Below are 10,861 nucleotides of genomic sequence, written 5' to 3' on the forward strand. Positions count from 1 at the left end.
TTTAATCTGTTCTCATATCTGATCAAGACATTTTCAAACTATTCAGGATAAATGTATTAGTAGCTTCCTTTTGATATACAATTACCTATCATCATACAGGATTAGGTCTTCAATTTCATGCATTATTTATATTTATCAATTTTAAGTTTCCTTTTAACTTATTTTAAACAGTTTACACATTATTACGTTTGTCGTGCACGGTGCAATCGCAATCATTGTACACACTGAATAGAGTTATCACCCTTTCTGAATATTTATTTTGACACACGAGTTATTTTGTGAACTAATTTCATTGATATCGTAATATGTTTAGATGAAAATCATAGCAGAAAAAGTGTCTTTTGTCAACTGGACTCATAGCAAAACGATAGTGCGTTGTGCAGCAAACAGCACTATGAAACGTGAAATAAACATGATCGACGATCTTGAGTTCGCAAAACCATGCATTGACTGAGCAAATTTGCAAAAGAACACTGACGTTTTTCATTTATGCGGTTTATTTACGATACAAAACTTCTGTCATTGAGTGTACTTTCAAATTGTACATATATGCCGATGAGGTTATGATAGAACAATCTATTTCTGAAATACGTATCTCGAAATACACCTTTCGATTCACTTCCGGGATCCTGACAGCAAAAAGCAAATTCCAGTGTATTACAGGCATATTTTAGTTGGACCTCAGGATTAAATGTGAAATATATCTTCTGTATTAGATACATAGGATACCATGTTTTGGTTGTTTGAATGTCCATCAGTGAAATGCACAGTCAACATGCTGTCTGCTCCCTATCAGCTGATGCGACTCACACTGCATGGAGCTATGCTCTCCAAGCCTCGCTTTCGATCAAAGATGGCGAAAGTGTGAAAAAGGTCAATAGGTGTGTCAGATTTTGTATTAAGAGTGTTAGAATTTGGAGAGCTTTCCAACGAGCTATCATGCACTAACTTCGCCTGATATTTGAAACCTGTTTCTTATGATTTTACTTGCCTTTCCCTGCTATTCATCGGTCAGTCCCATAGAGTTACTGCCCTTTATCAAAGGGAAGCTACTCTGGCCCTAGTCTGTGAGATGTCCTGTCTTTTCATAACGTTTTGAAGTGCAGACAGTTTTACATACAGCAACAAAACCAAACAAGGTAACAATTCGACCGTATTTCGGCGAAATCCAACGGTTTTAATTTGTGAAAAGGTTCCAAGACGCAGAGGTCTATAAGTGCAGATATGGAAACTGATCCCGCTTGGCTAGTTCCCTCGCAAAATTGTTTCGAAACTTGTAAAATGCCTTAACCACATCACAGTTAGACACTGATTTTCAATATATCAGAATATTCTTTTGATAACGATAGCAATTATCCAAGTAATTTTATCCAGATTCCCGATGGTAAATTCTCACTCGATCGCCGAATGACAAGGGCTACGCTATGTTTGTTTGTATACACTGAAACTACTCCCTACTTCATCTTTGATATTTGTATCTCTATCCGCATATGACCCCAGCGGATATCGTTTTAATCTTTTGGCTTTATCCTGCCGAGAAACCTACTCATTATATAATTTTTATTAGTACAACATGGAAATCATACCCTAATTTTTGCGTGTGTAAATATATCTGTTAAATTTATAATACTGTATGTGCTACAATTTATAATCCTGCTTGTCCTATAGAGATAACCATGCGAGTGTCTGTCAGATAGCATTTATCTTTGAACGAGTTGTTTAAAAACGTATCTAACGAGTGAAAGCGACTTAGATATGCTTTGAAAAACGAGTTGTCAGATAATTTGTAATGATAGCAATTATCCAAGTAATTTCTACAGATTTGAAATGATTTGGTGTGGGGTGGGGGTAGGAGGGCTGAAATGGGGTGGTGTGGAATGGTGTTGGGTGGGGTGGGGTGAAGTGGAGTGAAATAGGGTGTTTGTGTGTGGACTGGGATGGGTTGGGGTCGGGCGAAGTGGAATGAAATAAGGTTGTGTTGGGTTGGGTAGGTTGGATGGGTAAGGGTAAAATGGTGTGGTGTGGGGTGGATTGAAATTGGGTTGTGTGGGATGAGGTGGGCGGGGTGGGGTGGGATGTGGTGGATTGAAATGCAGTGGTGTGGGATGGCACCTCTCTAAATTCGCCAGTGTATAAACTGACCTGCTAAATAGTCCTCACTCATATGTCACGGAATACGATTCGAAATAAAGTGCATATATTACTCAGTAAAGAACTATTTCTGAGGTACATCTACAAGACTTATCGCAACCCCTCTACCAGGAATTACGACAGTTTTGTCAACAACGCTATCTACCGTACTCTTTCAGCTAATATTTCGTCTAATCCGTTAGTCAGGAAACGAGTGACAATGAATAGCGACCTCCTGTATCCTTGCGGGACATAAGAGTAGGATGGTGTGACTTTGTTTGCTTACATGTTTACAGCACCAGTCGTATAGGACAACGAACACAATCTGCACCAACAACCTGTTTTTTCTAGGCATTGTGGGTTGAATCATTTAGGTAACTACGGTAATATGTGAACCCACTGGAACACACAGATACCTACCCGAGTCAGGTGTAGTTACATAACATGTGTTGTCAGACAGTACAGCCCAGATACAGCCCATATACAACACAGATACAACACACGTACAACACAGGTAAAGCAGGGGTACACTGACTGACGGACAGGTAAAAGAATGTCGCATCATGTTGGGACGCTGGAGGGTCCCGCTCTTGGTCGCGTGTCTTGGTGACTGCAACGTCAACGTCTTTGCCTACATCTACGACCTACATAGAGAGGTTTTGCAGGGCGTTGATGTATGTAGGAGGGAGAGGGATCTGGACTTGGTATGGAGGGACTGTAGGGGAGCTGTGGACGTCAGGTAAGTGTTTGTGTGAAGGGGGGGGGAGGGGGACTTGGATTAGGTGTGGCTTTGTTGGGTACTAGTGACGGGTGGGTAGGATTTGTTTGTTTGTTTGTTTGTTGTTTAACGACACACTCAGCAATATTCAAGGTTTGTGACAGCGGTCTGTAAATTATCGAGTCTCAACCAGACAATCCAGTGATTAACATCATGAGCATTGATCCACGCAGTTGGAATTCAAAGACATGCATCGGCCAGGTCAGCGAGCCTGACCACCCAATCCCTTTAGTGGGCTCTTTCGACAATCATAGTCTCCATTTATGGCAAGCATGGGTTGCTGAAGTCTTATTCTACACCGAATCTTCATGGGTAGGGTGAGTTGGAAGGAAAATATCTTTTGCGAAACAATGTTGCTTTTCAAAACTCTCTTGAATATCTGGTGAGTTGTGAGTGAATGTGTGAGTGAGTGAGTGAGAGGGGTGGTTTGGTGAGTGAGTTAGAGAGTTCTGTTGGTTGGTTTGTGGATGGGTGAGTGAGTGATTGCGATACCATCACATTATAGGCATAAATTATAGTATTTATTCTCATAATTATGGCATATGTTATGAATTATAAAAAGGCATTTTCAAAATCATTTCCAAGTATAAGTATACTGTTAGACTAACATGTAGTCTCAAAAATAAAGTAATCTCATTTAAAAATGTATATCTACAATATATGAATTTTAAAAGGGTCTCAAATAGAAGCCAGGCCTCTAATACATGCCGAGTCAAGGGCTCTCGCAAAATTAATAGACGGCCAAACGTCTAATAGAGGAAATACAGTAGTTTGATATCGGATGTTTTTGGCGTTCTAGGCCGCGACCCTGACTGCTACGCTGATTCCATGACAAGATTTAACGAAGGCATATATTTTCCATACAAATGAAATATTTATGAAACTGTTAGGAACATTCTATGGCAACCAGATTCGGGACAGACTATTTCCTCATTGAAACAACCGACAATGACAGTAACATAAAACATTATAAAACATGTTTGAAGAAACTTTATGCATGACAACATGTTGTTTCCATATCTTTTTGTGATATTCATTGCCATCTCCGTCTACCACTTCCGTGAGGATTTGTCCCTCATAAAACACTCCTAGATTCTCTCGCTACTTCGAAAGGTGAAAACAATGTCCTTACATCACTGAAGTCAAAGCACACTTGATCATTGCAACTTATGAAACTTGATGATATTCATTTCAGAACATGCACAATTAAGAAAATCATACACGAACCACTGTTTCTGGACCACAATAGTTCTTGAACACTTCAAATTGACAGGTCAAATCATGCAGATTCCTCATGTCAAAATAGTCGGCTTGTCTGCAGCCATAAAAGCGTCTTGTCTGCAGCCTAAAAAGCGGCTGATTGGTCATACTCCAGTTCAATTGGTAATCACATTGTACCAGCATGCTCATTCCCCGTGAATCTACAGGGTAATGTTGAACCCCATCTCAGATCGGTGTTGTCACTTTGCTTTGTAACCTGTCTACAGAGGCACGAAAAATGTAAACATTGGCAGTCATATTGACAACTTTGAAGTGTGAGTAACTGTGATGTAGGTCACATTCTTCTGCCACTTCTGCCACATCCAAGAATTGGGGTTGAGAGGCGTTTATTGTGAATATTTACTGGGGGTAATTGCTAACTAACTAATAAGACTTACACATGCAAAATAAATAGTAGAATATTAATTCATAAAGTTTGTTGTAGAAATATATTCGTCGAGCGTTTTAAAAACTATTTCTACAACCTGCCACCCCTACAACGGAAATGGCATGTTCGATTTCCAAGAAATGACCTATCTCGCTGATGTCCAAGAACTGACTTGGGGTCAGTCCAAACTCTGCAAAGCAGGTTGGTAGAAATTAAAACATCTGTCTTTGGACTAAGTTATGAGGGATATTTGCCACCTTCCTTTTGAAAAACTATATGTTTTGAATACTTATTTTGAACTACTCAAGACTGTGGTGTTTTTAATCTTGAACTTAAGTAATATTTGTTACATATGTAACAGCCTGTGACCACTTAAGGGAATGTTCTAAGATTGCGTATCTTTGAACCCTGTGTTGTTATGCGTTGTAAGAGAGCACCGTTTTCAGCGTCATGGTAGGACAAAATTAAAATTAAAATAAGAGGTATCTACTCCACAGTGGGACAACATCAAATGTCAAAACACAGTAGGTCTATCTCCTAAATGGAGCTCAGAACCATGCTTAATTCCTAGAGCTGAGGCATCCTGGCCTTGCCGGATCATTCAAGGCTTGAGTTGGATTCATTTCGTAATTCATTCTCTTAGGTCTGGGAGACACTAGTATACAGTAGGGAATTTGTGAGTGAAATACAATGTTTTGACAATAACCAGTTGTCAAAAATGTAGTACTTTTTGATGTAAACAGCGAGGTATATATTACTATATTTAAATGTTAGTGTATGCAAGTATTTTGTTTGTTTTTTGACACCACACTCGGCAATTTTTCAGTTAAATGATAGCGGTCTGTAGATAGTCGAGTCTGGACCAGACAATCTAATAATTGACATTTTCAAAACACTTATCCTGATGCCTCTCTGTTTTATGCCACGGAAGCAGGTTTTAAATATATTAAACACCTTCGGACGTACTTTATCCTACAGATAGAGTGTAATTGTTCACCTTTATTCTGAATAAATCTTATTTTGTCGACAAAGTGATTTACCTGTATTTCTTCAGCCTGACTTGCAATAAGAGTATATAAGAATTATGTAAGAGTAGCTGAGCCCAAAAAGTCAGTCAATGTGTGGTCAGGGACTCTTGATTAAACGTGGAAACAACGCCACCATCTGCACTACTGCACACGGAGAGCTATTATAAGTGTTCTTTTTGTTTTATTAGTCACTACAGAGTAACACTAAATCCATGGAGGAGGCTCTGCGTAGAGTTGCACCTTGATACCAATAGTAGTGGGTTCGAATCCCAACGTTCGCTGCAGTTATGACCCTTTGTTTGCCAGCACATTCCCTGCTCGGGGTTTTCACCAAAGTAGTAAATATAAGACCTGCATTACTTGCACACCTGCACAAACTCCAAACCAGGGATGCTGGTTACTTTACTGAGTTGTCTCCCTTTGTCCACAGTATCCCTTCCCACCATCTCCTCCACGACATGGCATGACGTCATGTTGGACAGCTGCCGCTCTGACGTCGACCTCCTCTTCCGGGAAGCAGATGACTACACTGGTGTTAAATGCCCCAGGTTTCGCCGAGTCCCTCGTGCTGTGTGCGGTGCACATGATGCAGGCTGACTTCAGGACGTGCAACGTACGGGCGGGTCTCCAATACAGGGAACAATTTACGGAGGAGTACCTTTCTCAACACTGTGAGTAGGTACACAGGTGTCCCGACACTGTCCTTTACTTTGTACACAGGTGTCCCGACACTGTCCTTTAAGTACACAGTTGTCCCTACATTGCCCGTAAGTACACAGGTGTCCTGACATTGCCTTCAAGTACAAAGGTGTCCCGGCATGCCCGTAAGTACACAGGTGTCCCGACATTGCCCGTAAGGACACGTGTGTCTTGACACTATCCCAAAGTGGACAGGTGACAGACACAGCGTAATTGTGATATTTTGAACACTTACTTATATCATATTTATACAGTTATACCGAAGTTTAACCTCAGGGAAAAACGATTCACACATTGATGAAAGACGAACGAATAAAATGGGAATGAATTAGCACCTGATAACAAGTGAATGTTCCGTGGTTTGTTTCAGTCAGATGGATAGTGTTCTCACCTGTATGAGGCAGCGACTACTGAGGTGCCCAGATGATGACTACGTTAAGCCCCAGGTCGCAGGGGTCAGGGTGTGGCGACTCCAGCTTGGGGAACACTGTGAGTTGTGGGGGTCAGGGTGTGGCGACTCCTGCTTGGGGAACACTTTGAGTTGCGGGGGTCAGGATGTGGCGCCTATAACTTGGGGAACACTGTGAGTTATGGGGGTCAGGATGTGGCGCCTATAACTTGGGGAACACTGTGAGTTATGGGGGTCAGGATGTGGCGACTATAACTTGGGGAACACTTTGAGTTGTGGGGGTCAGGGTGTGGCGACTATAACTTGGTGAACACTGTGAGTTGTGAGTTGTGGAGTTGTGGGGATCAGAGTGTGGCGACTATAACTAGGGGAACACTGTGAGTTGTGGAGGTCAGGATGTGGCGACTATAACTTGGGGAACACTGAGTTGTGGAGGTCAGGGTGTGGCGCCTATAACTTGGGGAACACTGTGAGTTGTGGGGGTCAGGGTGTGGCGACTCAAGCTTGGGGAACACTGTGAGTTGTGGGGGTCAGGATGTGGCGACTATAACTAGGGGAACACTATGAGTTGTGGGAGTCAGGGTGTGGCGAGCATAACTTGGGGAACACTGTGAGTTGTGGGGGGTAAGGGTGTGGCGACTCCAGCTTGGGGAACACTGTGAGTTGTGGAGGTCAGGGTGTGGCGACTATAACTAGGGGAACACTGAGTTGTGGAGGGTCAGGGTGCGGCGATTCCAGCTTGGGGAGCACTCTGAGTTGTGGAGGTCAGGGTGCGGCCACTATAACTTGGTGAACACTGTGAGTTGTGGGGTTCAGGGTGTGGCGACTCCAGCTTGGGGAACATTGTGAGTTGTGGGGGTCAGGGTGTGGCGACTATAACTTGCGGGACACTGTCAGTTGTGGAGGTCAGGGTCAATTTGCACACAGCGATTTTAGCACTGCGACTATTACAACCAGATTCAGCTTTGTGGCAATAGGTGCGTTGTGGTGTAAGGGCTTTGCGAATAGATGCAGGTTTGGGGAACAATGTGAGTTGTGTAGGTCAGGGTGTGGCGACCAGATGCAGTATGGCGGCAGTATATGAGATGTGAGGATCTAACCTTGGCGTCCAGATGCAGTATTGGGGCACCATGCGAGTTGTGAGTGAGTGAGTGAGTATTGTTTTACGCCGCTTTTAGCAATATTCCAGCAATATCCTAGCGGGGGACACCAGAAATGGGTTTCACACATTGTATCCATGTCGGGAATCGAACCCGGGTCTTCAGCGTGATGAGCGAACGCTTTAACCACTAGGCTACCCGACCGCCCCCATAATGAGAACATGTCACTCGGGAAAATCTCACGATACGGACGATGAACTCTATAGAAAGTACAAAGAAGCAAGACGTGAATCAAAAGATATCAAAACATTGCTCTCTTGACAGTCACGTTTAATATCTATGAAAAATCCAGTGATGATATTCATAAATTGCACACAGGAAGATGGTGATGCACATCATCAGCATCCAGCCGCTCATAGGTATAATGATGTTTGATGTGAGTGTGAGTGAATGAGTTTGGTTTAACGCCGTTTTAAACAGTATTCCAGTTATATCACGACGTAACCGGTTTATGTGGGAGGAAAGCCCGAGGTGATGCAGGTCTCAGACGTTTACCACTTTGGTGAAATCCACGAGCACATGTATGGTGCCGACAAACCTAGAAAAATCGGGGCGAACAGGGATTCGAACCAACAATCATAGGTTTCTGGCATGTCCAAGGGACGCAACTCTGCATAGCGAATCGCGGCACCTCAGAGGACTTGGGCACCCGTGCCCCCCAATGATGTTTGGAACACAGCAGAAGTAACGAAACAGTCATTGTTGACTTAAGGTTAATTAAACTTGACATTCATTAATGACGATGTCTAAATCCGTGGAAAATGAAAGTGAAGTGAATTGGTTAAATTTATTCAGTAATAGGCACTTCACTAGGTTTATGTATGTGCGCAATTGGCGAACGAGTTTGCCATGTACAAGTCCTTCTAAAGCAGTTATACATTCGGATAGATAGCTATAGTCATAACTCAACATTTAAATCTAAGCCCAGTTCTTAAAAATAAAGGTAGAAACTAATTGATCTTAATTTTCTATGAGAAAAACTGAAAGGTTTCTTACCTCGGCAAGGAACACGTACTATGCCTTCCGTCAGTTTACAACGTTTTAATTATTATAAAACGTTACACAAGAAGTCAATAAATATCAAACAACTTTTGAGTTATTCCAACTCCAATTCCATTTCAAGCCTGTTGCCTTGGAGACAAAAAAGTTCAACATAATATTGTTACAAAATCATAGATAATCGGAGACATAAATGTGAAGTTTCCTGTGTAACGCCACACAAAGCAATATTCCAGCTATATGGTTTTCAAATAATCGAATCAGGGCAGACAATCCATTGATTGACATCATGAGCATCGATGGTATACGATGACATGAATCAACCAAGTCAGCGATCCTAACCACCCGATCCCGCCAGTCGCCTCTTACGACAAGCGTAGTCGTCTTTTACGGCAAGCATGGGTTGCTGAAGACCTATTCTACCCCGGCTCTTCACGGGTCAGATATATGTGCATACATGTTATACAATCTCTGTGTATACATAAAGCTTATAAGAAACAGGTGTACAACAGTACAGGAAAGTTAACCAATATTTCCACAATAACCAGGGGCGGTGGGGTGGTCCAGTGGTAAGTGCATTCACTCGTCAGACCACTGACCCTGGTTCGATTCCACACATTCATGGATAAAATGTCTGAAGTAAATTTCTGGTGTCCCCTGGCGTGATTTTGCGGAAATGGTGTTTCAAGAGGCGTAAAACTACACTCGCTCACACATCAATAGTCATTGAAACATGCTTTAACTATGTTCAGGAATTTCCTCCGTGGAAGCGAATGCAAGGAAACAAAGTCCCACTCTCACTGTTGTTGGGAAATGCCCTAAAGAAATGCTGGAGGCGTCTTTAAACACACATTTGATATTTTTCTAAATACACTCATTGAATACAACATATTTAATATCAAACGAAAAAAACGTCACTCAATTACCCGTAGTCCAAAATTATTAACGCCAGAGGCTCTAAATACACATGATGCGGCAATGTTGATTGGGGCACTATTTTCAGTGAGTGAGTGAGTATGGTTTTACGCCTCAATAATCACGGAAGTAGACACCAGAAATGGGCTTCACACATTGTACCCATGTGGGGAATCAAACCCGGGTCTTTGGCTTGATGAACGAACGCTTTAATCACTCGGCAACCCAACCGCCCCACTATTTTCAGAACTTCTCGAAAAAATCACTTGTATCAAATATAATTCCAGCTGATTTTATTTACTGAGTTTATTTAATTCAGTTTGATAACTATCTTTAAAAAACCAACCCCTTGACATTCATAAAGTGTTCATAATCACCATCACGACAGTGCCTTGACAATCATTGTCACCATCACGACAGTGCCTTGACAATCATTGTCACCATCACGACAGTGCCTTGACAATCATTGTCACCATCACAACAGTGCCTTGACAATCATTGTCACCATCATGACAGTGCCTTGACAATCATTGTCATCATCACAACAGTGCCTTGACAATCATTGTCACCATCACGACAGTGCCTTGACAATCATTGCCACCATCACAACAGTGCCTTGACAATCATTGTCGCCATCACGACAGTGCCTTGACAATCATTGTCACCATCACAACAGTACCCTTGACAATCATTGCCACCATCACAACAGTGCCTTGACAATCATTGTCACCATCACGACAGTGCCTTGACAATCATTGCCACCATCACGACAGTGCCTTGACAATCATTGCCACCATCACAACAGTGCCTTGACAATTATTGTCACCATCACGACAGTGCCTTGACAATCATTGCCACCATCACAACAGTGCCTTGACAATCATTGCCACCATCACAACAGTGCCTTGACAATCATTGTCACCATCACGACAGTGCCTTGACAATCATTGCCACCATCACGACAGTGCCTTGACAATCATTGCCACCATCACAACAGTGCCTTGACAGTCATTGTCACCATCACGACAGTGCTTTGCCAATCATTGCCACCATCACAACAGTGCCTTGACAATCATTGCCACCATCACAACAGTG

The sequence above is a fragment of the Haliotis rufescens genome, unplaced genomic scaffold (assembly GCF_023055435.1).
Source record: "Haliotis rufescens isolate VD_foot unplaced genomic scaffold, xgHalRufe1.0.p SCAF_152, whole genome shotgun sequence".
In the NCBI taxonomy this organism is placed as follows: domain Eukaryota; kingdom Metazoa; phylum Mollusca; class Gastropoda; order Lepetellida; family Haliotidae; genus Haliotis; species Haliotis rufescens.